At 46.3% G+C, this 24,839-nt stretch overlaps 1 protein-coding gene across 2 annotated transcripts in view; it reads right to left on the bottom strand.

The window, feature by feature from the left end:
* The window catches only part of LOC139265861 (beta-galactoside alpha-2,6-sialyltransferase 1-like), a 139,026-nt gene that overhangs the window by 101,672 nt on the left and 12,515 nt on the right, over positions 1 to 24,839 (bottom strand). Inside the window, exon 2 of one of the 2 annotated variants that reach the window (XM_070883376.1) lies at positions 18,422 to 18,487. The gene's annotated coding sequence lies outside the window, so the exon portion shown is untranslated. Of the gene's footprint in view, positions 1 to 18,421; positions 18,576 to 24,839 lie in introns of those variants that run through there. The other variant, XM_070883378.1, reaches the window with a different exon arrangement.

Below are 24,839 nucleotides of genomic sequence, written 5' to 3'. Positions count from 1 at the left end.
TCCGCTGCACAAAAGCAAAATACTGCAGTGGCTGCAAACCTGAAATAAAAACAGAAAATGCTGGAAATACTCAGCAGGTCAGGGAGCATCTTTGGAGAGAGAAACAGAGTTAGCATTTCAGGTCGATGACCCTTCGTTCCACTGCACCATTTCCATTTCTCACACCAGCCATCTCTGCAGTTTCTCAATGGCAGTGCCGACTTAGTACAAAATTGAGACAGTTTTATTCTGTTGGTCCACACCTACTAGGAACTAACCAATCTTGTATCGCATAGAACAACGCAGCCTTCAACTAAAGCATTGCACCCCGCCAGTCTGAGCTGGATTCCAAGCTACATTGCAGAAGTGAAGGCACAATATGCTTATCCACATGATGCATTTATTAAGTTACTGCCAAGACACAAAAAAGAATTATTATAAAACAAGGACAGAATGTATGGCTATAAAATGTGGACTGAATTATTTCCACACGCCATCGTCCAAGCACTTTGCCACTGGTGCCAGTAAAAACAGTGCCACCTGCCAACTGAAAAAAATCAACCCATTCGTTTAGTTCTGCAACTTAAAACTATAGATAAATTCCAGATCTAACGCTTTTCTGAAACAATAAAATAGCAACAGCACAATCTCGGACTATAATCTATTTAATATCTTGGTGGGTTTTTTTTTTAAAAAGAGATACACACAGCCTACAAAGAGACTGCAAGTGTTAGAGACTGGAGCTTTGACTTCCCAACCAGCAGCATTTAAATGCGGCGTTAACGGATTTATTTTAAACAAGTTAACACTAACATTAAAGTAATGCCAGTTAGATAACCTCCACTTATGTCTTCTACTCTCTACATTTTCACTCGCCATACAACTGATGTTAACCTGTTTTCTCAGATTGTTGATAACCTATGTACCAGCTAGACAGTGTGTGACAGCAATAATACCAATATGCTGGACATTGCAACCTGCATTGTTTATGAGCTGCTCATTAACCCGTAGCATACGATGGATGAGTTATCTTGTTGAAGTCTGAGGACAGTATTAATGCAGCACCTCATCTAATATTACTAGGGTTCCATTTGATGTAGAAATCACATCAAGATGCGTCCCCTCATAACTAGGCCTTAATTAAATTAAGAAATAAACTTTTAGAACTAATTTTCAGCTAAGCAGAGGCGAATATTTTTAGTGTTGTTCCCATCTCCAAAATGGAGGACAGAAAGAAAGATAAGTAAGTTAGTTACATTTTTTCTTCAAATAGAATATAGCTTAGATTGTATTGGACATGATCAAAGGATAAATATTAGAAAGAAGAGAGGAAAAAAGAGAAAATAAGGTGAAAATGTCTTTTAAAAATGTTATTCAAAATTTGTAGCTTTAATATTTGATACATATTAAAAGAATCAAATTATTCCTGACCACTGTGCAGCCTTATTAATATGTTTCAGTGTCACACTATGAGCTGAACAGACAGTCAAGGAATACTGGAATTTTCCAACAGGTTAAATCAGGATATTATTAAAACTTCTTCTTTGGAATAGGTTGCTCATATTCCTTTCTTGTGGCTGCAAAATACTCGTGCAGAGGATCTACAGTATTCCACAAGGCAAATGGCTACATTTAAATAGGGAGGAAAGTTCTGAGAATGGGCCCACATCTGGAATGCTAGCTTCTCTGTTCTCTCTTACAAGTGCTGCCAACCCTGCTGAGTGTTTGCGGCATTATCTGTTTTGGTATTAATTAGCGACAGTCTTTCTCACTGTGGAAGCAGAAATTACATATTTCTTCAATGTCATGATATGCATGACATACCACAACGCCATGCAGTTTGCACCCTTGGAGGGCGACTTCAATGTTTGGAGAGTCGACGGCAGCGGTTCAGAGACTGTTATGCACTCTGTCCAAATTTCCTGTGCATTGAAATAAACTGGAAGGAAAATCATGCGGGGCATCGAACAGGCGCACATATACAGCCCGCTCTGCACCCCCATCAAAATGGTGTTTTACCCTCTTTGTTCTTTCACAAATGAATAAATTGCCAATAGTTTTATAGGAAATCGTTGCTCCTTTAAAACCATTAACAATAGAATCTACTGCACTGCAGTTTAGCAGATATTTACTACATTTTCTGCAATGTTTAGGAGTACTTGCAATGTGTTCATAATGTCACACCAATTTCTTTCTACATTTTATTTTTAAGACAACGTGCTGCAGATGGCTGGAGAAAATGTTTCCAAAATAGCACACAAGTGTTGTACACTGTTCCATACCTTGTGTACTTCAGAAGAGTGGGTCTGGCTTCATCCATGGTCGTTTTCATTGATCCCGTTTAACTCTCCAGACAGACTAAGCTACAGGAATCCCTTTAATTACATCCCCAGAAGCTGGACAGAAAACCAGCAACGGCTTAAACCAGCAGAGAAAATGGCTTGCAGGAGGCTCCTTGTATAATAATTGATACCCATGAATCATCAGCTCGATAGGGGAAGGGGGGTAGAGAGAAAATGGGCAGGAAAATTGCAGACTGAGTAAAATCAATTGATTTCCTTTTCAGTACTAAGTGCAGCACTAACGGCCTATTGTTAATACCTAGCAGCACAGGATGGAAGTTTAATCAAACTGGTGAGTGCTATTAAAACGGGTGCAAAACACTGCAGCTAATGGAGCCTAAATCTGCATGCAGACAAAGCACACCAGTGTTTACACAACGTTGTTGAATTACAAATTTAGAACCACAAGGACGGCCTTGAGGAAGTTTGCTATGTTGCACAGTGAGATCTGAAAAAGGATGCAAACAGAAAAAGTGCAAGGTCCATCTCTACTCAATGGAATAACAAAGGATTGAATCACATTACTGCTTTCTCCCATTTCAGTGTTTTAGTTGTAATAGCACCTCATCTTCAGCCAAGTAGAAACGTGAACTGACTAGAAAATGGTTATGTTCACGCTGTCAGTTTCAGTATTGCCAACCACACCGCCTCTTAAATCAGGAGGCAAACTCTTAAAAATCATGAGATTTGCGAGAGAAATCATGAGTTGCTAGTTTTTTCCCAACCCCTCGCTTATCCTTGTTCCCAGACAGGAAGCTCACTCCGCGATCTTTTCTCCCAGACAGGTAGCGCATTTGGCTGTCACTAACTGTCACCACCGACACCTGGGAATTCCTGGCCCAAGACCATCCTAAGTGGAGGAAGAGCATCCAGGAGGGTGCTGAGCACCTCGAGTCTCGTCGCCGAGAGCATGCAGAAATCAAGCACAGACAGCGGAAGGAGCGTGCGGCAAACCAGACTCCCCATCCATACTTTCCCTAAACGACTGTCTGCCCCACCTATTAGAGACTGTGCAGCCACCTGAGAACTCAATTTTAGAGTGGAAGCAAGTCTTCCTCTATTCTGAGGGACTGCCTATGATGATGATGACTGACATAAGAACATAAGAAATAGGAACAGGAGTCATCATAGGCGATCCCTCAAACAAGGATTTCTTGCTTCCACGAGTTCACAGGTGTTTCGATGAGCGACCTGATGTTCCAGTTCTGAACTCCAATTGAGGGGGAGGGTGATGCCTGTGTGTGAATTTTTTTTAAAGTGTGGTGACCGTTGCACACCAGCCACCACACTGGCTTGACAGAGCTAGGCCTTTATCCAGTGGCAAGGATTAACCAAGATGTCTGGAGACCTGCTCTGCTGCACGGACCTAGCACGCACACAAATCGCAGAGTGGGCAGGCCCGTGCTGCCCCTGGGCCCTCAGCTCTTCTGGGCCCCATACCCTCATTTGCCGCACCTCCGCCACAATCATTCATCGCATCTCGCCACAAACTCTGGCCGCTCATTCGCTCCGACCTTCCCACTCCTCCCATGTTTCTGCCCATGCTCCAAAACGGCAACCAGGGTCTTGATGACGTCACCCATCTCAAAATCATTGGAACAGGAGTAGGACAAGGGCAGCAGGCACATGGGAACACCAACACCTCCAAGTTCAACATCATCCTGACTTGGAAATATATCGCCGTTTCTTCATTGTCGCTGGGTCAAAATCCTGGAACTCCCGAACTAACAGCACTGTGGGAGCACCTTCACCATACGGACGGCAGTAGTTCAAGAAGGCAGTTCACCACCACCTTCGCAAGGGCAATTAGGGAGGAGGAATAAATGCTGGTCTTGCCAGTGATGTCCAGGAATGAATTTTAAAAATGATGTGCTAAATTATGGGATGCTCTGCAACATGTACTTTTTTTATTGCCTTTTATAAAAATAAGCTAATTATTTTACAAGGGCATAAATTAATGTAAATCACATTTATTTTAATTAGAAAAAACTTAGGAGATCATGTTGAGACTGAAAACTTTGTATATCTTTTAATGTCTCACTGAACTGATTATAACCAGGAAGTTGCTATGTTTTTCTAATTTGATGTCAGGATGTGGGCGACGCAGACAGAGCTACATTTATTTCCCATCCCCAGGTGGTTATTGTGTAACTGAGCGGCTTGATAGGCCACTTCTGGAGATCATTAAAAGTCAACCCGCCATATATTGTGGGACTTGAGTCACTTGCAGGCCAGACCAGATAGAGATGGCAGTTAATTTCCACCAAAGCAGCAGCAGAGACACTAAAAGGACGCAGAGTCTGGCAGGGATACTGCCCACCCTTGTTGGAGGTGCCAAAGTATGGATTGTGGATGTTAGGAGAGGACAGAAGGACAGAATCCGGATCAGTTTTGATGCCCTCCGCCCCTCCCTCTCTTCCCCACTACCATTCAAGGATCAAACATGAATAATTGCCATTAAACAGAGCGATGGGGAAAAAAGCAGCTTGAGAAAATTGTCAAGATATAACCGATAATATGGTGAAGGGGAAGGAAACTGATGCCCAGCTTTATCTGCCATTCTGTGAAAATTAATTGTTTTGAATGCTGCTGCATCAGGACTTGTACCATTGTCCATACTTAACTTATAGACAAATACTAATAACTAATTCAAAACACACATTTTGAATATCTCACGAAACTCTCAGCCAACACACTTAATATCTTTTTCTCTAAGTTGCACTTAAGTGTTCAGTTGCAATTTAGCATTTTAGAGGCCCAGTCAGCATTTGTTGATAAAAATCAACCCGGTCCAGCCCTCTTCCCCTCAGATCCGCTTCTTAATGGATTGGACCTGGGCCTCTCTTTCTTCAACACCACTCACAATGCCAATAATACTGATGCTGACCTCTGTGTAATGTAGGCAGAAACTTTCATGACAACAGCAGCAGCCGCCATTAGTGTTGAGCGTGACCAAGCAAAAATTTGCGCCAATTGAATATTGGGAAGACCGAAGTGATTGTTTTCGCTCCCTGCCACAAACTCTATTCCCTAGCCAATGACTCCATCCCTCTCCCTAATATCTGTCTGAGGCTGAACCACATTGTTCGCAACCTTGGTGTCATATCTGACCCTGAAATGAGCTTCCGACCACATATCCGCGGCATAACTAAGACCGCCTATTTCCACCTCCGTAACATCGCCCATCTCCGCCTTTGCCTCAGCTCAACCGCTGCTGAAACCCTCAGCCAAGCCTTTGTACCTCTAGACTTGACTATTCCTGGCACTCCTGGCTGGCCTCCCACATTCTACCCTACGTAAACTAGGGGTGATCCAAACTCGGCTGTCTGTGGCGTAACATGCACCAAGTTCTGTTCACCCATCACCCCGGTACTCGCTTACCTACATTGACTTCTGGTTAAGCAATGCCTCAATTTCAAAATTCTCATCCTTGCTTTCAAATCCCTCCATGGCCTTGCCCGATCCTATTTCTGTAATCTCCTCTAGACCCACAGCTCCCCAATATATCTGCGTTCCTCTAATTCTGCCCTCTTGAGCATCCCAGATTATAATCGCTCAATCTCCTTTAAGACGCTCCTTAAAACCTACCTCTTTGATCACCTGCATATTGATTGGGCTAACCAAACTGGTAGCAATACTGTGGAGGAGGATTTCCTGGAGTGTATAAGGGATGGTTTTCTCGACCAATATGTTGAGGAACCAACTAGAGAGCAGGCCATCCTAGACTGGGTCTTGTGTAACGAGAGAGGATAAATTAACAATCTGGTCATGCGGGACCCCTTGGGGAAGAGTGACCATAATATGGTAGAAGTTGGAAACTGACACAATTAATTCAGAGACTAGGGTCCTGAACTTAAAGAAAGGAAACTTCGATGGTATGAGATGTGAATTGGCTCGGATAGACTGGAGAATGATACTTAAAGGGTTGATGGTGGATAAGCAATGGCAGACATTTAAATATCACATGGATGAACTACAACAATTGTACATCCCTGTGTGGTGGAAGAATAAAAAAGGGAAGGTGGCTCAACCGTGGCTAACAAGGGAAATTAGGGAAAGTGTTAAATCCAAGGAAGAGGCATATAAATTGGCCAGAAAAAGCAACAAACCTGAGGACTGGGAGAAATTTAGAATTCAGCAGAGGAGGACTAAGGGTTTAATTAGGAGGGGAAAAATAGAGTATGAGAGGAAGCTTGCAGGGAACATAAAAGCTGACTGCAAAAGCTTCTACAGATATGGGAAGAGAAAAAGATTAGTGAAGACTAATGTAGGTCCCTTGCAGTCAGAATCAGGGCAATTCATAATAGGGAACAAGGAAATATCAGACCAACTGAACAAATACTTTGATTCTGTCTTCACTAAGGAACACACGAGTAACCTCCCGAAAATACTAGGGGACCGAGGATTTAGAGAGAAGGGGGAACTGAGGGAAATCCTTATTAATCAGAAAATGGTGTTAGGAAAATTGAAGGTACTGAAGGCCGATAAATCCCCAGGGCCTGATAGTACTTAAGGAAGTGGTCCTAGAAATAGTAGATACATTGGTGGTCATTTTCCAACATTCCATGAACTCTGGTTCAGTTCCTATGGATTGGAGGGTAGCTTATGTAACCCCACTTTTTAAAAGAGGGAGAGAGAAAACAGGGAATTATAGACTGGTTAGCCTGACATCGGTGGTAGGGAAAATGCTGGAATCAATTATTCAAGATGTAATAGCTGCGCATCTGGAAAGCAGTGACAGGATCGGTCCAAGTCTGCATGGATTTATGAAAGGGAAATCATGCTTGACAAATCTTCTAGAGTTTTTGAGGATGTAACTAGTAGAGTGGATAAGGGAGAACTGGTGGATGTGGTGTATTTGGACTTTCAAAAGGCTTTTGACAAGGTTCCACACAAGAGGTTAGTGTGCAAAATTAAGGCACATGGTATTGGGGGTAATGTATTGACATGGATAGAGAACTGGTTGGCAGACAGGAAGCAAAGAGTGGGAATAAACAGGTCCTTTTCAGAATGGCAGGCAGTGACTAGTGGGGTGCCGCAGGATTCAGTGCTGGGACCCCAGCTATTTACAATATACATTAATGATTCAGACGAAGGAATTGAATGTAATATCTCCAAGTTTGCAAATGACACTAAGCTCGTTGGCAGTGCAAGCTACGAGGAGGATGCTAAGAGGCTGCAGGGGGACTTGGACAGGTTAGGTGAATGGGTAAATGCATGGCAGATGCAATTTAATGTGGAGAAGTGTGAGGTTATCCACTTTGGTGGCAAAAACAGGAAGGCAGATTATCTGAATAGTGACAGATTAGTAAAAGGGGAGGTGCAACTAGACCTGGGTGTCATGGTACATCAGTCACTGAAGGTAAGCATGCAGGTACAGCAGGCAGTAAAGAAAGCCAATGGCATGCTAGCCTTCATAGTGGGGGGATTTTGAGTATAGGAGCAGGGAGTACAGGGCCTTGGTGAGACCACACCCGAGTATATTGTGAAGTTTTGGTCTCCTAATCTGAGGAAGAACATTCTTGCTATTGAGGGAGTGCAGCGAGGGTTCACCAGACTGATTCCCGGGATGGCAGGGCTGACATATGAAGAAAGACTGGATCGACTAGGCTTATATTCACCAGAATTTAGAAGAATGAGAGGGGATCTCATAGAAACATGTAAAATTCTGACCGTATTGGACAGGTTAGATCCAGAACCAGGGATCACAGCCTAAGGATAAGGGGTAAGCCATTTCGGACCGAGATGAGGAGAAACTTCTTCACTCAGGGAATTGTGAACCTGTGAAATTATCTACCACAGAAAGTTGTTGAGGCCAGTTTGTTAGATATATTCAAAAGGGAATTACATGTGGCCCTTACGGCTAAAGGGATCTAGGGATATGGAGAGAAAGCAGGAATGGGGTACTGAAGTTGCATGATCATATTAGAAACATAGAAAAAAGGTGCAGGAGTAGGCCATTCGGCCCTTTGAGCCTGCACCACCATTCAATAAGATCATGGCTGATCATTCCTTCAGTATCCCTTTCCTGCTTTCTCTCCATACCCCTTGATCCCCTTAGCCATAAGGGCCATAACTCCCTCTTCAATATATCCAATGAACTGGCATCAACAACTTTCTGCGGCAGGGAATTCCACAGGTTAACAACTCTCTGAGTGAAGAAGTTTCTCCTCATCTCAGTCCTAAATGGCCTACCCCTTATCTTTAGACTGTGTCCCCTGGTTCTGGACTTCCCCAACATCGGGAACATTCTACCCGCATCTAACCGCTCCCGTCGCGCCAGAATCTTATATGTTTCTATGAGATCCACTCTCATCCTTCTAAACTCCAATGTATAAAGGCCCAGTTGATCCAGTCTCTCCTCATATGTCAGTCCAGCCATCCCGGGAATCAGTCTGGTGAACCTTCGCTGCACTCCCTCAATAGCAAGAACGTCCTTCCTCGGATTAGGAGACCAAAACTGAACACAAGATTCCAGGTGAGGCCTCACCAAGGCCCTGTACAACTGCAGTAGGACCTCCCTGCCCCTATACTCAAATCCCCTAGCTATGAAGGCCAACATGCCATTTGCCTTCTTCACTGCCTGCTGTACCTACATGCCAACTTTGAATGACTGATGAACCATGACACTCAGGTCTCGTTGCAGCTCCCCTTTTCCTAATCTGCCACCAGTCAGATAATATTCTGTTTTCGCGTTTTTGCCCCTAAAGTGGATAACCTCACATTTATCCACGTTATACTGCATCTGCCATGCATTTGTCCACTCACCTAACCTGTTCAAGTCACCCTGCAGCCTCTTAGCATCCCCCTCACAGCTCAAACCGCCACCCAGTTTAGTGTCATCTACAAACTTGGAGATATTACACTCAATTCCTTCATCTAAATCATTGATGTATATTGTAAAGAGCTGAGGTCCCAGCACCGAGCCCTGCAGCACTCCACTAGTCACTGCCTGCCATTCTGAAAAGAACCCATTTATCCCGACTCTCTGCTTCCCGTCTGCCAACCAGTTCTCTATCCACGTCAGTACATTATCCCCAATACCATGTGCTTTGATTTTGCACACCAATCTCTTGTGTGGGACCTTGTCAAAAGCCTTTTGAAAGTCCAAATACATCACCATCCACTGGTTCTCCCTTGTCCACTCTCCTAATTACATCCTCAAAAAATTCCAGAAGATTTGTCAAGCATGATTATTCCCTTCATAAATCGATGCTGACTTGGACCGATCCTGTCACTGCTTTCCAAATGCGCTGCTATTTCATCCTTAATAATTGATTCCAACATTTTACCCACTATTGATGTCAGGCTAACCGGTTTCTCTCTCCCTCCTTTTTTAAAAAGTGGTATTACATTAGCTACCCTCCAGTCCATAGGAACTGATCCAGAGTTGATAAACTGTTGGAAAATGATCACCAATGCATCCACTATTTCTAGGGCCACTTCCTTAAGTACTCTGGGATGCAGACTATCAGGCCCTGGGGATTTATTGGCCTTCAATCCCATCAATTTCCTGCCTGATAAGGATATCCTTCAGTTCCTCCTTCTCACTAGACCCTCGGTCACGTAGTATCTCCGGAAGGTTATTTGTGTCTTCCTTCGTGAAGTCAGAACCAAAGTATTTGTTCAATTGGTCTGCCATTTCTTTTTTTCCCATTATAAATTCACCTGAGTCTGACTGCAAGAGATCCATGTTTGTCTTCACTAATCTTTTTCTCTTCACATATCTATAGAAGCTTTTGTAGTCTGTTTTTATGTTCCCGGCAAAGCTTCTTCTCGTACTTTATTTTCCCCCTCTTAATTAAACCCTTCGTTCTCCTCTGCTGAATTCTAAATTTCTCCCAGTCCTCAGGTTTGCAGATGTTTCTGGCCAATTTGTAAGCCTCTTCCTTGGATTTAACACTGTCCTTAATTTCCTTTGTTAGCCACGGGATGTACAATTGCTAAAGTTCATCCATGTGATCTTTAAATGTTTGCCATTGCCTATCCACCGTCAACCCTTTAAGTATCATTTGCCAGTCTATTCTAGCCAATTCACGCCTCAAACCATCAAAGTTACCTTTCCTTAAGCTCAAGACCTTAGTTTCTGAATTAACTGTGTCACTCTCCACCTTAATAAAGAATTCTACCATGTTATGGTCACTCTTTCCCAAGGGGCCTCGCACAAAAAGATTGCTAGTTAGTCCTTTCTGATTACACATCACCCAGTCTAGGATGGCCAGCTCCCTCGTTGGTTCCTCGACATATTGGTCCAGAAAACCATCCCCAATACACTCCAGGAAATCCTCCTCCACTGCATTGCTACCAGTTTGGTTAGCCCAATCAATATGTAGATTAAAGTCACCATGATAACTGCTGTACCTTTATTGCATGCATCCCTAATTTCTTGTTTGATGCTGTCCCCAACCTCACTACTACTGTTTGGTGGTCTGTACACAACTCCCACAAGCGTTTTCTGCCCTTTAGTATTCCGTAGCTCCACCCATACAGATTCCACATCGTCCAAGCTAATGTTCTTTCTTACTATTGCGTTAATTTCCTCTTTAACTAGCAATGCCACCCCGCTTCCTTTTCCTTTCTGTCTATCCTTCCTAAATATTGAATGGTGGTGCAGGCTCGAAGGGCCGAATGGCCTACTCCTGCACCTACTTTCTATCTGTCCTAATTTCGCCTTGTGGCTCGGTGTCAAATTTTTTGTCTTGTCATACTCCTGTGAAGCGCATGGGACCTTTTACTGCGTTAAAGGCGCTATATAAATACAAGTTGTTATTGTTGTATATTCCCTATTCTCTAGAGTTTAGAAGAATGAGAGGTGGTCTAATTGAAACATATAAAATTCTTAAGGGGTTTGACAGGGTCGATGCTGGCAGGATGTTTCCCCTGGCTGTGGATTCAAAACCAGGGGTCACTGTTTCAGAATAAGGGGTTGGCTATTTAGGTCTGAGGAGAAGAAATTTCTTCACTTAGTGTATCTTTGGAATTCTCTGCCCCAGAGAGCTGTGAATGCTCGGTTGTTGAGTATATTCAAGTCAGAGGTCGATAGATTTTTGGATACCAAGGGATATGGGGATAGGACAGGAAAGTGGAATTGAAGTAGATCAGCCATGACCATATTGAATGGCTCAAAGGGCCAAATGGCCTACACCTGCTCCAATTTCTTACGGCCTTATATATCATCTTTTTGGAAGCTGTCAATCAGCTTTTTCTAGTTTTTAGGTTTGTATGTATGGTTCTTATTTATACCTATGTTAAGCATACCACTGTGCACCACACAAGTCTTATTCCAATACCAGCACATCTGCATCAGCTCAATCAATGCTGTTTTATATATCCTTCAGACATTCATTTCATCAGCCACCATTGAGAATTACCATCACCGGTGGGAGATATTGTCTGCTTAATTGTCCTAGATTTTGTAAGTTTGTTATTTCTAGAAAAAATGTGTTTTAAAAGAAATCATGATGAGGAAAGAAGAATTCCCCTTCCCAAGCCAATCCCATATACAAGTTCACAGACAATATTTAGATACTGATATACACAGACAGGCAAAGTAATTAATCGGCCCCACCCGACGACCTCATCTACAGGGCCAGTCGGCCCGAACAGTTTCTCGGCAGGGACCCCCACCCACTCTGACATTCCGAAATCTGGAAATAACCGAACCTGGGCTTGGCTATTTCCGGATTCGTGACGTCAGAAAGACGATCGAAAGTCCGGAATCCGGAACGACCTCGGTCCCGAGGGTTCCGGATTCTCGACGCTGCACCAGTATCTCCTTAGAAGAACAGCAAACTGAAAAAAGTGAAACTAAGTTGGTTCCTGTGCAGCTTGCCAAGTGGCTGGTCACAAAATAGCTGCAAGTCAATTTTACTTTCTGGGAGATGAGTTCCAGAACTATCACAGAATGACACATATATTATGGGCTGGATTTTCAGCTTTGCCGTTTTCGGGCCAACAATGGAGACGGGGCGGGAAATTTACAGCCCGATTAACGTTTGCAGCGTGTGTAGTAATTTTGGTCATTTGGGCCCTGCGTCGGCGCAGCGCAAAGGGAGGCGTTGTACGGCATTCGCGGCGCAAAAACGGGAACCTCACCAACCAAAGTACGGGGCCTGGAGCGCTCCGAGAGAGGCCTTGAGAGGGGAAAAGAAAGTTCACAAAAGCATTGTCAACACCCTTACAACACAAATCACTACAAAAAAAATAAGAATAAAAACTGGAACTTACCCTTTTTTGCAGTTTATTCACCTCACCGCCGCCACCACTGTGTTTTCCCTGGCAGTCATTGCGGGGCGTACGGGTCGGGCGCGAGTCAAAACTTTGGCCGGTGTCACAAGGAGAGCCGTTGCACACCCAGCGCAGTCTACCCGCCGGTGCTTCTAAGCGCCGCCGCAAAACCCGACCCGAGGATTGCGCCCGGACGCAAAAGACCTCACCGCCCCATTTTTCGCCGTGGAGGGTCAAAACCCGGGTCGCAAACAACTCGAAAATACAGCACCATAATGTGTTAAAACCATGAATGCTGGAAACCTTAATTGCAAGCAGAACACGCTGAAAATACGTATCTTTTTCAGTCAGATGCTGACTGACTGTTTAAGACTAATCTTACGAGCAGTGGTTAAAGTGGAAGCTAAGGGGCTGCTCCAGCATCAGCCATTTTATGGCTTCTCAATGAGATTGTCATTGCAGTGTCAAGTAGTGCCAAGAGGAGACTTTCTACCATCGGTGTGAATTCGATTTGAGCACAAGTTCCAAAAATAAAATGTTACGGCTAAAAATTTGAGTTGGCCCGAAAATGGGCAAGGGATCTCGATGTACGATCTGCCCGCGTCCGCTGGAAGTTGTGCAGGCAGCACGCGACATTCGCGCTGCTGGCTAATTAAAAATACTGATGCGAGCAGTCCAGCGCTGAGTGCGTTTGTGGTAGGCCAGCTCTATTTAAAGCCAGCCTCCAGTTTTAAATGCAGTCTGCACTTCTTAAAGGACAGGTGCATGCTGAATTCTGTTAACTGTAGTCAAGGCAACTGTAAGGTAGCTCAACGGAGCAGAGAAAGGACTCCTCAGTTCCCACACGCAGTACTGGGGCTTTAGTGCTGGGGGTAGAATGGAGGAGACGGGTCCTCTACCCGCAGGGGCCCCTCCAGACTGAGAAGGCAGAGAGAGCAGATAGCTGAAACTGTCACTGCCAGCGGTCTTTCCCCAAGGAACTGGACCCAGTGCCGAAAGAAATTTAATGACCTCACACGAGTGGTCAAGGTGAGTGAAAACATCTTCAAATGGGCCATATTCCACCAACTGCACCACTAACCTCACATAGCTCAATGCACCACCCCGCCCCCCCGCATCACTCACCGACCAACAATCTCTATCAATCAGGACTCACAGCTCACAATCATAGCTTCACATCACACCCACACACTTGGCACTGTAGCAAGCTTCATACCCGCATCTCACAGCTTGCACACATTGTCAGCTATTCAACCATGACTGGAACATAACCGAAGTACATTGCACCACACTCACTGACATACTTCCTTTCTCTTGCAGGCCAAGATGGCTCACAACCACAGACAACAGCAGCTAACTGTCGGGTGACAGGCACAGCTGCATATCCTGACCCAGCTGGAGGAGACTGTGCTGGACTTCATTGGAGGGGCCGTCACGGAGGCCGTGGTGATCGGCGAGGCTGAAACCATCGATGACAGTATGCTCATACCTAATCCTTCTCGCATCCCGCTTACCCCTCATCCCACAATCGCTTCTCACTTATAAGATGCTGGTGGTGCAACACGATGGCCCCTCACTGCTTGGAACGCACCCAGAGAGGCACCACTAAGTTTGTGGTCCTGGCCCTCCAGACCATGGTCGAGGATCCATGTCAACTATGTGGGCCCGTTTCTCGGTAAAATGTTCCTGGTGGTGGTGGATGCTTTTTCAAAATGGATTGAATGTGAAAAATAATGTCGGGAAGCACCGCCACCGCCACCATTGAAAGCCTGAGGGCCATGTTTTCCACCCATGGCCTGCCTGACATACTGGTCAGTGACAACAGGCCATGTTTCACCAGTGTCGAATTTAAAGAATTCATGACCCGCAATGGGATCAAACATGTCACCTCAGCCCTGTTTAAACTAGCCTCCAATGGGCAGGCAGAGCAGGCAGTACAAACAATCAAACAGAGCCTCAAACGAGTCACAGAAGGCTCACTCCAAACCCGCCTGTCCCGAGTACCGCTCAGGTACCGCGCGAGACCCCACTCGCTCACGGGGGTGCCCCTGGCTGAGCTACTCATGAAAAGGACACTTAAAACCAGACTCTCGCTGGTTCACTCCAACCTGCATGATCAGGTAGAGAGCAGCGGCAGCAACAAAATGTAAACGATGGTCGTACCACTGGAAATTGATCTGAAAGAACCTGTGTATGTGCTAAACTATGGATATGGCCCTAAGTGGATCGCGGGTACGGTGATAGCTAAAGAAGGGAGTAGGGTGTTTGTAGTCAAACTAGACAATGGACAAATTTGCAGAAAGCACCTGGACCAAACGAGACTGCGGTTCACAGACTGCCCTGAACAACCCACAGCAGACACCACCTTTTTCGAGCCCACAACACACACCCAAAGGATCAACGACACCACGCCGGACCAAGAAATCGAACCCATCACGCTCAACAGCCCAGCAAGGCCAGGATCACCCAGCAGCCCTGCAGGGCCAACAACACACCAGCCAAGCGAGGGCACAGCTAACACACCAGAACAGACATTTCTACCGAGGCGGTCCACAAGGGAAAGAAAGACTCCCGACCACCTCACCTTGTAAATAGTTTTCACTTTGACTTTGGGTGGGGGGGGGGGGGGGAGGGAGTGATGTTGTGTATCTGTAAAGCATGCACTCCCATGTTCCACCAGCAGGGAGCACATCCCTTGAAAGCCCAAGGGATCCCAGCATCCCTTGGGAGCACAGTATATAAGCCGGTCCTCAAGGCCTATTCCTCACTCGGGAGTGTCTTAATGAAGAATGAGGTCACTGTTACTTTAATTTCCCTGTGTGCAGTCTCATCTGTGTTAGGAACAGAATACAAACAGTAAGTGCTCGCTAGACACATGGGGGGCTAAATTGGATAGCCCTCAAAAACATGCGCAGGGGATCCCGATGCACGATTATCCCACGCCCGTTGATTGAAACACAGGCAGCACACCAACTTCACGCTGCCAGCTAATTAGCATGATTGCTGCATGCAGCCAGCACTAACTGCGCTGTTCATTGGCTGCACACAAGTGCACAGAACCAAAATTGTAAGGGAGATCGTGGCGGAGGTGCGGCGAGTGCTTTGTGGCGAAGGAACGGCGAGATCGTGGCGGAGGTGCGGCAAATGAGGGTATGGGGCCCAGAAGAGCCTAGAGCCCAGGGGCAGCACAGGCCAGCCCACACTGCAATGTATGCGCACTAGGTTCATGCAGCAGAGCAGGTCTGCAATCGTCCTGGGAGTTCAGGACTGCAATATCGGGTCATAGAAACATAGACATAGAAAATAGGTGCAGGAGTAGGCCATTCGGCCCTTCTAGCCTGCACCGCCATTCAATGAGTTCATGGCTGAACATGCAACTTCAGTACCCCATTCCTGCTTTCTCGCCATACCCCTTGATCCCCCAAGTAGTAAGGACTTCATCTAACTCCTTTTTGAATATATTTAGTGAATAATATATGGTCCTTCATTGAAACATCTGTGAATTTGTTCCTTTTGATGTGGAAGCAAGTCATCTTCGTTCGAGAGACCGCCTATGATGATGATGGATACCAGTGTTCAAAGGGGCTTCCAGAGTGTCACAGCAGTTCAGCAATCTGTCCTCCAGCACATTACTAGGATTGCTGAGACGCTGTACCGGGGGAGCGGCAGTGGCCCCATGGAGCACAAATCTGCTGCCCTCTCTTAGGATGACAATATTCGTGCTCCCACCTCTGCCACTCCACCAGTGCCCATGCTGTTGCCAGTCAGCCAGCCAGCCCAGACTGCCAACCTAGACCATGATGATGCAGTCTGAAGCCAGGCCTTCTAGGCCCAGAGCTGCTCGAGGTCGTACTCCAAAGTCATCTGTAATCTCCTCCATTGAAAGTCAGCAGCCTTCCACCAGCCATGCTGCAGCCACTGGGGTAGCACTGCGTAGGAGCACTCGGACAGGCAAATGCACACGGAAGACAGGCACTAAGAGAATGCACAAGGGTGATTAGTTTAATTGCGTATGCAATATGCCATGATTTCATTTCTAAATTTTGTTTGCAATGTTTATTATCTTTTTGTATTGTGGCCAAGAGGACGAGGTATTGACCAGTGACAGAGGAAAGGGAAGGTAGAAGACTGTTGGTAAATGGGGAATTAGGGTTGCAGTTATCGATATTGCACTCAAATTAGTTCTTCACGGACAACCCGGGCAGGAAGGGGCTGTCTAGGTTGCAGCCTCCCTTCCGCTTTCTCCTCCTCCTCGTTCTCCTCGCCTGATAGCTGGTGGCAAGGGCTGTCCCCTCATGTTGTGCAGCATTCAGCGAATCTTGAGACCCGCTCAGCCAAGTACTGCAGGGCTCCTCCAGAGCAATCCAGGCAGCAGAATCATTATTTCAGCACACCAATGGTCTGCTCCATCACATATCTTGTGGCAACATGGCTCTCACTGTACGCATGCTGCGTGGGTTGCAAACCTGAGACATGAGCTATGTCATCAGCAGATAGCCCTTGTCGCCCAGTAGCCACCCTCTGGCTTGCCGTGGTGGCCAAAATGCAGCTGGCACAGCAGATTGCCACAGAACGAAGGCAACATGACTGCTGCCAGGATAGCGGGCATTGACCTGCATGATGCGCTGCCCATGGTCGCACACCAGCTGGGCGTTGAGTGGAAGTCCGGTTCCAGTACTTGGCAGAATTGACATGCCGCAGCCACAAAGCGATGTACGTGCAGTCAATGGTCCCCAAACGGCACTTGAACAGCAGGTGCTACTGAGCCCAATTTCACACCCATGATTTTTAATAATATAGCGTAGATATAAACACACACAAATAAACTGCATTGTTTCCAAAAAAAACTATTTTCCTCAGAGGCATAACCAGAAGATCTCTCGTGAAGGTTCATTTTCTTCAAGCCTAGTTGTAGCCAGATTTTGGAGCTGGAAAGCCTGTTCTTTGTCATCAATGCACTAACTGGCTTTATTTGAGCATCCCTGTTACTGCACTTCTGCTACTACTACTATTTGGAAGTAAAATAGCAAGTGGTGCTGAAGGGGTGACTAGTTTCAATCAATGCAAAGAATTACACTGAGATGCCTATACTTAGGATTGCATTAGTGTTGCACTGTGGTACATGATGCAGCCCATGTTCAAGGACAGTGCCTAGCGACTTTTGTCAGTCTGTTGATGGGCTCACTACGGGCGGGGGTTTCTGTTGTGTACTAAATGGGAAAGAGAGCCTGTGCCGTCTGTATTAGGGCAGCCAACAATCATGGATAAATAGCAGTCGTTATCAACAGGACTATAATGGATTGCAAATCCGCAGCCTGAAGGCAAGCATTCAAGGTCAACTCAGAGCACAAACTTTAGTTTGTTCTATCTGATCCTGCAAACCACATTTCCGTGTACTGCACTATGTTTATTTCCAACGCAGCCTTTTTCTGAAAGGTTCAGATTAGATCTTTAACACCCCCTTTAATGTCTGGCTCAGGGGAAGGTCATACGATCACAATATGCATTTGTCTGCTATTTTTCACGAGCAGTAATTCAACAGAAAAAGAACAAGAAATGGCCAGAAAATCCCGAAGACAGAAGTTAAACAGAAATCAGAAAGTGGACAAAAAGACAGCTGCAATAAAGCTACGGTTTTGTAAAAATGAGATCATTGCCAAAGATCACCTCCTGATTAGATGACCTCCTATTCAAGTACGCTGTTGCAATCGGAGTTAATAAGTTTGATTTAAAACAGTCAACTTTTTAAAGAACATAACTTGTGACTAAAACCTTAAAACAGATCCATTCATACAAGCACTATTCGCAGTCTACAGTATCTTGGCCATTGAACAATTAAAACAGATTCCAAACTAAACTCTGCCAGTACTTACTTGAGAAACTGCTTCCCCATGTATTTCTGAAGATTGCTCCTAAAGTACTGTATACTCACTATCATTCTGCAAGTGACAAAACAAATGCAGAATTAGTGTATTGAACTCAAAACAATTGAACTTCTCTAGGCCAGACTGTAACCAGATCACTGCTCGTCTCGGTGAGGCTTAACGTCAGAACAGTGCAACAAAGGGAGAGTGGAAAAACTATGCGTTTCTCGTATAATCATTCTTCAAAATGTTTGAAGTGGGTGGTAGGGGAAAAAAGCTACTATAATCATACTTAATTAAACGTGGATTCAGACAGGAAGTATTTTTGATGGAATGTTACTTTCAAAGGTTAAAGTCACAAGTTTTTAAAAAGGGAAAATTCTGATGGCATTGGATTAAAAAGAGGCAGGAGCCCAACAGAAACAAAAAATTCTGCCAACAGTGAGATTTTGGGATAGGGTCCTTCCTTCCTTCTTTCAATTGATGTGTCCTGCACCAACTCCTATAATAGCCTGTCTGATTAGTACTAATTAGCTCCACATTATGAACAATTTTGTGCACATGGGAACCAGATTTAGTTACATTTCTTTCCTCTTCTCCTGAAGGCACTGACCGTTAGGCTACAGTTCCATGGGCCCAGGGTACCCTCCAGTTGCCATTATTTGCACATAAGCCTTAACAATGTGTCATCAGACTAATCAACCAGTGGAGTCTAATCCTGTCTCCCCACTCATACACACACACACACACCCTAGCTATACTAAACCGAGTAAAGACCACATTCATTTCATTCACAATAACCAAAGTTACAATAGGATTGGTTGTAGGATGAGCACCATTCCACTACCTGTTGCGAATTCAGATCTGCCATCGATACCTTTTCTGATTCAATGGTGCCCGTTTCTCCAATAAGTATTACTTTTCTGAGTATTGATTTAGACAGACCTTTGACTGTTTGCACAGTAAACTAGCACAACATATAAAGATAGATAGCAAGAGTTTCTATAAGTACATAAAAAGGAAAAGAATGGCACTAACAATATTCCAACAGTGGATAGTCAAGGGGGTGGGGTGGAGTGGAGGAGTGTAGTGTAGTGTCTCTGCACTGTATTATAAAGTCACACGAGGCATATACTGCAGGACAAGGTCACTCATGAACTGCACCTTTATTCCCAGGACCAAGGAGTGCTAAGCCTGCGTGGAACCTCCCTTTAAGTACCTGGCTGACCAGGTGAGGAGTGTCTCCCACAAGTTCACCCCCTGTGGTCAAAGTGTGTATTTCACATATTGGTTACAGTTTTGTGAAGGTTACAAACATGACATCACCTACCCGCTCATGTCTTTGGGTCAAGGATTGAGTCTTTCAGGCGGTCAACGCTCTCTCGTGGAGCGCCGCAGTTGTGGCTCTGGTGCTTGAGCCGTGGCATGTGTCTCTGTGGCCTGAGTTGGTTCCAGCCTGTCCGGGCTGGCCGCAGGGACTGTGCATGCTGTTGAATGTCCTTGTTGCTCATTCACTGGCAGTGGTGTGGTTGACATCCCGTGGTCTATTTCAGGTTCCTCAGTGTCCATGCTGAACCTTTTTTTTACCTGGTCCAGATATTTGCGGCATATCTGCCCATTGTTTAGTCTGACCATTATGACCCTATTCCCCTCTTTGCCTATTACAGTGCCCTCAAGCCACTTGGGTCCAATGCATGATTGAGAACGAATAAGGGTCATTGATTTCTATGCATCTCCCCACTGAGTTGCGATCATGGCACTCGATTTGGGACTGGCGCTTGCCCTCAACAATGTCCGACAGAGCAGGTTGAATGAGGGACAGCCGCGTTTTAAGCGTGCGTTTCATGACTAGTTCCACGGGCGGGACTCCTGTGAGCGAATGCGGTTGGGACCTATAGGCCAGCAGGAGGCACGATAGTCCACGGCCAGATCAGCCATGATCTTGTTGAATGGCAGAGCAGGCTCGAGGGGCTAGATGGCCTACTCCTGTTCCTAATTCTTATGTTCTTATGTTCTTATGATAGGCGGTACTGAAGAGAGGGTCCTTGAATCCGGAGCATGCCCTGTTTTATGATTTGAACCGCACGTTCCGCCTGGCCATTGGAAGCCGGCTTGAACGGCGCTGTCCTGACATGTTTGATACCATTACCCGACATAAACTCCTGGAATTCATAGTTAGTAAAGCACGGGCCGTTGTCGCTAACTAGGATGTCTGGCAAGCCGTAGGTCGCAAATACCGTGCGCAGACTCTCCACAGTGGTGGATGTCGTGCATGAATTCAATATGATGCACTCGATCCATTTCGAGTATACATCGACAACAATCAGGAACATTTTTCCCATAAACGGGCCCGCGTAGTCTACATGAATGCGTGACCATGGCTTGGTGGGCCACGGCCATGGGCTGAGGGGGCCACCCCCTAGGGGCATTTCCCAGCTGAGCACACGTCATGCACCTGCGAACACAGTGTTCCAGGTCTGAATCAATTCCCGGCCACCATACATGTGACCGGGCAATGGCCTTCATTAGCACGATGCCTGGGTGCTCGCTGTGGAGTTCCCTGATGAAAGCTTCCCTTCCTTTCTGGGGCATGACTACCTGGCTGCCCCATAGCAGGCAGTCAGCTTGGATGGAGAGCTCGTCCATCCGTCTGTGAAATGGCCTGACCTCCTCGGGGCACGCTCCGTGTGTGGGCGCCCAATCCCCAGTTAGGTCACATTTCTTTATCAGCGACAGGAGGGGATCTCTGTTGGTCCAGATTTTGATCTGGCGGGCTGTGATGGGGGAGCCTGCGGTGTCGAAAGCCTCAACGGCCATGACCATCTCCGCGCTTTGCTCCGACGCCCCCTCAGTGGTCGCCAGTGGGAGCCTGCTGAGCACATCAGCGCAATTTTCGGTGCCTGGCCAGTGCCGTAAGGTGTAATCATACGCAGCCAGCGTGAGAGCCCATCACTTATGCGAGCTGACGCATTGGCATTGACAGCCTTGCTGTCGGACAACAGGGATGTTAACAGCTTGTGGTCCATTTTTAACTCGAACCTTCTGCCAAAAAAGGTACTGGTGCATCTTTTTTACCCCATAGACACATGCGAGTGCTTCCTTTTCAACCATCCCATATCCCCGTTCTGCCTGGGAGAGCGACCTGTAGGCATAGGCCACAGGTTGAAGTTGGCCCTCATCAGTACTCTGCTGCAACACACACCAACCCCATAGGATGATGCATCACACATTAAAACCGGTTTCTTACAGGGGTTGTACAAGGTCAACAGCTTATTAGAACAAAGCAGGTTCCGCGCCCGATTGAAAGCCCGTTCTTGACAGTCCCGCAAAAACCATTCGCAATCCTTACGCAAGAGCTCGTGTAGTGGCTCCAACAATGTACTTAAGTTCGTCAGAAAGTTCCCGAAGTAGTTTATGAGTCCCAGGAATGACCGCAACTCCGATGTGTTGCCAGGCCAGGGCACACGATGGATCGCCTCCATTTTGGATTCGCTAGGCCGGATCCCGTCTGCGGCAACCCTCCTGCCCAAAAACTCGAACTCAGGGGCCAAAAACACACACTTGGGCTTCTTTAGTCGCAAGCCTACTCAGTCCAGTCGGTGTAGCACCTCCTCCAGGTTGTGAAGGTGTTCCTCGGTGTCTCGACCTGTGATTAGGATGTCATCTTGGAATACGATTGTGCCAGGAATGGATTTAAGCAAGCTTTCCATGTTCCTCTGGAAGATAGCGGCCGCTGAACGAATGCCAAATGGACATCTGTTGTAAACAAATAGCCCCTTGTGCGTAGTGATGGTGGTTAGTAGCTTGGATTCTTCGGCCAGTCCCTGGGTCATGTAGGCTGAAGTGAGGTCCAACTTGGTGAACAGCTTGCCACCTGCCAGCGCGGCAAAAAGGTCTTCCGCTCTCGGAAGCGGGTATTGGTCTTGTAGTGACACTCGGTTGATGGTGGCCTTGTAGTCGCCACAAATCCTGACCGAGCCATCCGCTTTAAGGACAGGGATGATGGGACTTGCCCAGTCACTGAATTCAACAGGCGATATTATGCCCTCTCTTAGCAGCCTGTCCAACTCACTCTCAATTTTTTCATGCATCACACACGGCACGGCTCTGGCTTTGTGGTGCACTGATCTGGCGTCCGGGGTGATGCGTATCACTACTTTGGTGTCCTTGAAAGTCCCAACCCCAGGTTGAAATAGTGATTCGAATTTCTGTAGGACCTGTGAGCATGAACTTCGCTCCACAGATGAAATGGCGTGCACATCCCCCCATTTCCAGTTCATCTCAGCTAGCCAGCTCCTCCCCAAAAGCGCAGGACCATTCCCCGGGACACTCCAGAGTGGCAGCCGGTTCTCTGATCCATTATGTGTGACCACCAAATTTGCACTGCCGAGCACTGGGATGATCTCTTTGGTGTACATTCGTAATTGCGTCTCAATGCGTTCTAGTTTGGGTCTGCTAGCTTTGAGTGGCCATAGTCTTTCGAATTGTTGGATACTCATAAGTGACTGGCTAGCTCCTGTGTCCAGCTCCATGCATACCGGGATGCCATTTAATAGAACTTTCATCATCATAGGCGGCGTTTTAGGGTCTGAGCTGTAGATGACTGCCATGTGAACCCGCTGGACTTCAGCGTCCATGGCTGTGCCCCAAGCATCCAACTCTTCGTCTCGTTCCTCTGCCTCGTAAACTTACCTCGCTACGGGTTTTCTGCGCATTCTGGCCAAATGTCCCTTGAAATAGCAGGTTCTGCAGATAATTTGTTGAACCCTGCAGGTTTTCGCATTGTGTCTGCCCCTGCATCTCCAACATGAGCTGAGATTTTTGTGGACAAAGGGACTGTTACGAGGCATTCTTCTCTGATTGTCTCTTTGATTACTCCTGACCACTCTGTTGGTGTGTCAATGGTCCCATCCCGGGACGCATTGTCCCTTGTGATGGTGTGAATTGCCGATCCTCCTGCCATTGTCTCTGTTGCTGTCCCACCCTGGAATCTTTTGCTGCCAGGGCAGTGTCGAATTACCCTTGCCTGCCTGATAGGGCGGTGTCGAATTGCCCTTGCCTGCCTGCGGGGTTCTGTATCGCTTTTACAACATTAACTCCCTGGTTCATCGCCACGTTGAATCCAGAGCTGCATGCGTAAGTTATCTTGGTTTCCTCTTCCCCTGCCAAGAAGGTCTGAGCTATCAAAGCTGCCCTTTCCAAAGTCAAATCCTTGGTCTCAATAAGCTTCCTGAAAATCCCGGCATGACCAATGCCCTCAATGAAGAAATCCCTTAATATCTCCCCCCTGCAGGCATCTGTGAACTTACAGAGGCTGGCCAAACGGCGACGATCCGCAATGAAGTCCGGTATGTTTTGTCCCCCCTGACGTCTGTGTGAATAGAATTGGTGTCGGGCCATGTGTATGCTGCTCGCCGATTTGAGGTGCTCACCGATCAGTTTACTGAGCTCCTCAAAGGTTTTGTCCGCCGGCTTCTCAGGTGCGAGCAGGTCTTTCATCAGCGTGTACAGTTTAGGCCCACAGCTGGTCAGTAGATGCTTGTCGGCTGCTGCCTCTCCCAGCCAGTCCTTCATGACAAAGCTCTGCTGGAGCCTCTCAACGAAATCGTCCCAGTCCTCACCAACACAATACCTTTCATCTGTGCTACCAGTGGCTATCCTCGTGAGTCGTTGATTCCCGTTTCCCGTCGCCAAATGTAGTGTCTCTGCACTGTATTATAAAGTCACACGAGGCATATACTGCAGACAAGGTCACTCATGACCTGCACCTTTATTCCCAGGACCAGGGAGTGCTGAGCCTGCGTGGAACCTCCCTTTAAGTACCTGGCTGACCAGGTGAGGAGTGTCTCCCACAAGTTCACCCCCTGTGGTCAAGGTGTGTATTTCACAGTTGTATACAGTGTACAGTGTTGTTACATATTGGTTACAGTTATGTGAAGGTTACAAACATGACAGGGAGGAACTTAACACAATCACAATCACTAAGGAGGTGGTACTTTGTAAGATAATGGGACTAAAGGCAGATAAATCCCCTGGACCTGATGGCTTGCATCCTAGGGTCTTAAGAGAAGTAGCGGCAGGGATTGTGGATGCATTGGTTGTAATTTACCAAAATTCCCTGGATTCTGGGGCGGTCCGAGCAGATTGGAAAACTGCAAATGTAACATCCCTATTTAAAAAAGGAGGCAGACAAAAAGCAGGAAACTATAGACCAGTTAGCCTAACATCTGTGTTTGGAAAATGTTGGAGTCCATTATTAAAGAAGCTGTAGCAGGACATTTGGAAAAGCAAAATTCGGTCAGGCAGAGTCAGCATGGTTTTATGAAAGGGAAATCATGTTTGACAAATTTGCTGGAGTTCTTTGAGGATGTAACAAACAGGGTAGATAAAGGGGAACCAGTGGATGTGGTGTATTTAGACTTCCAGA

The sequence above is a fragment of the Pristiophorus japonicus genome, chromosome 6, assembly GCF_044704955.1.
Source record: "Pristiophorus japonicus isolate sPriJap1 chromosome 6, sPriJap1.hap1, whole genome shotgun sequence".
Lineage (NCBI taxonomy): Eukaryota > Metazoa > Chordata > Chondrichthyes > Pristiophoridae > Pristiophorus > Pristiophorus japonicus.
The sequence above is the reverse complement of the archived record's forward strand: the minus strand, read 5'-3'. Positions and strand labels throughout refer to the sequence as shown.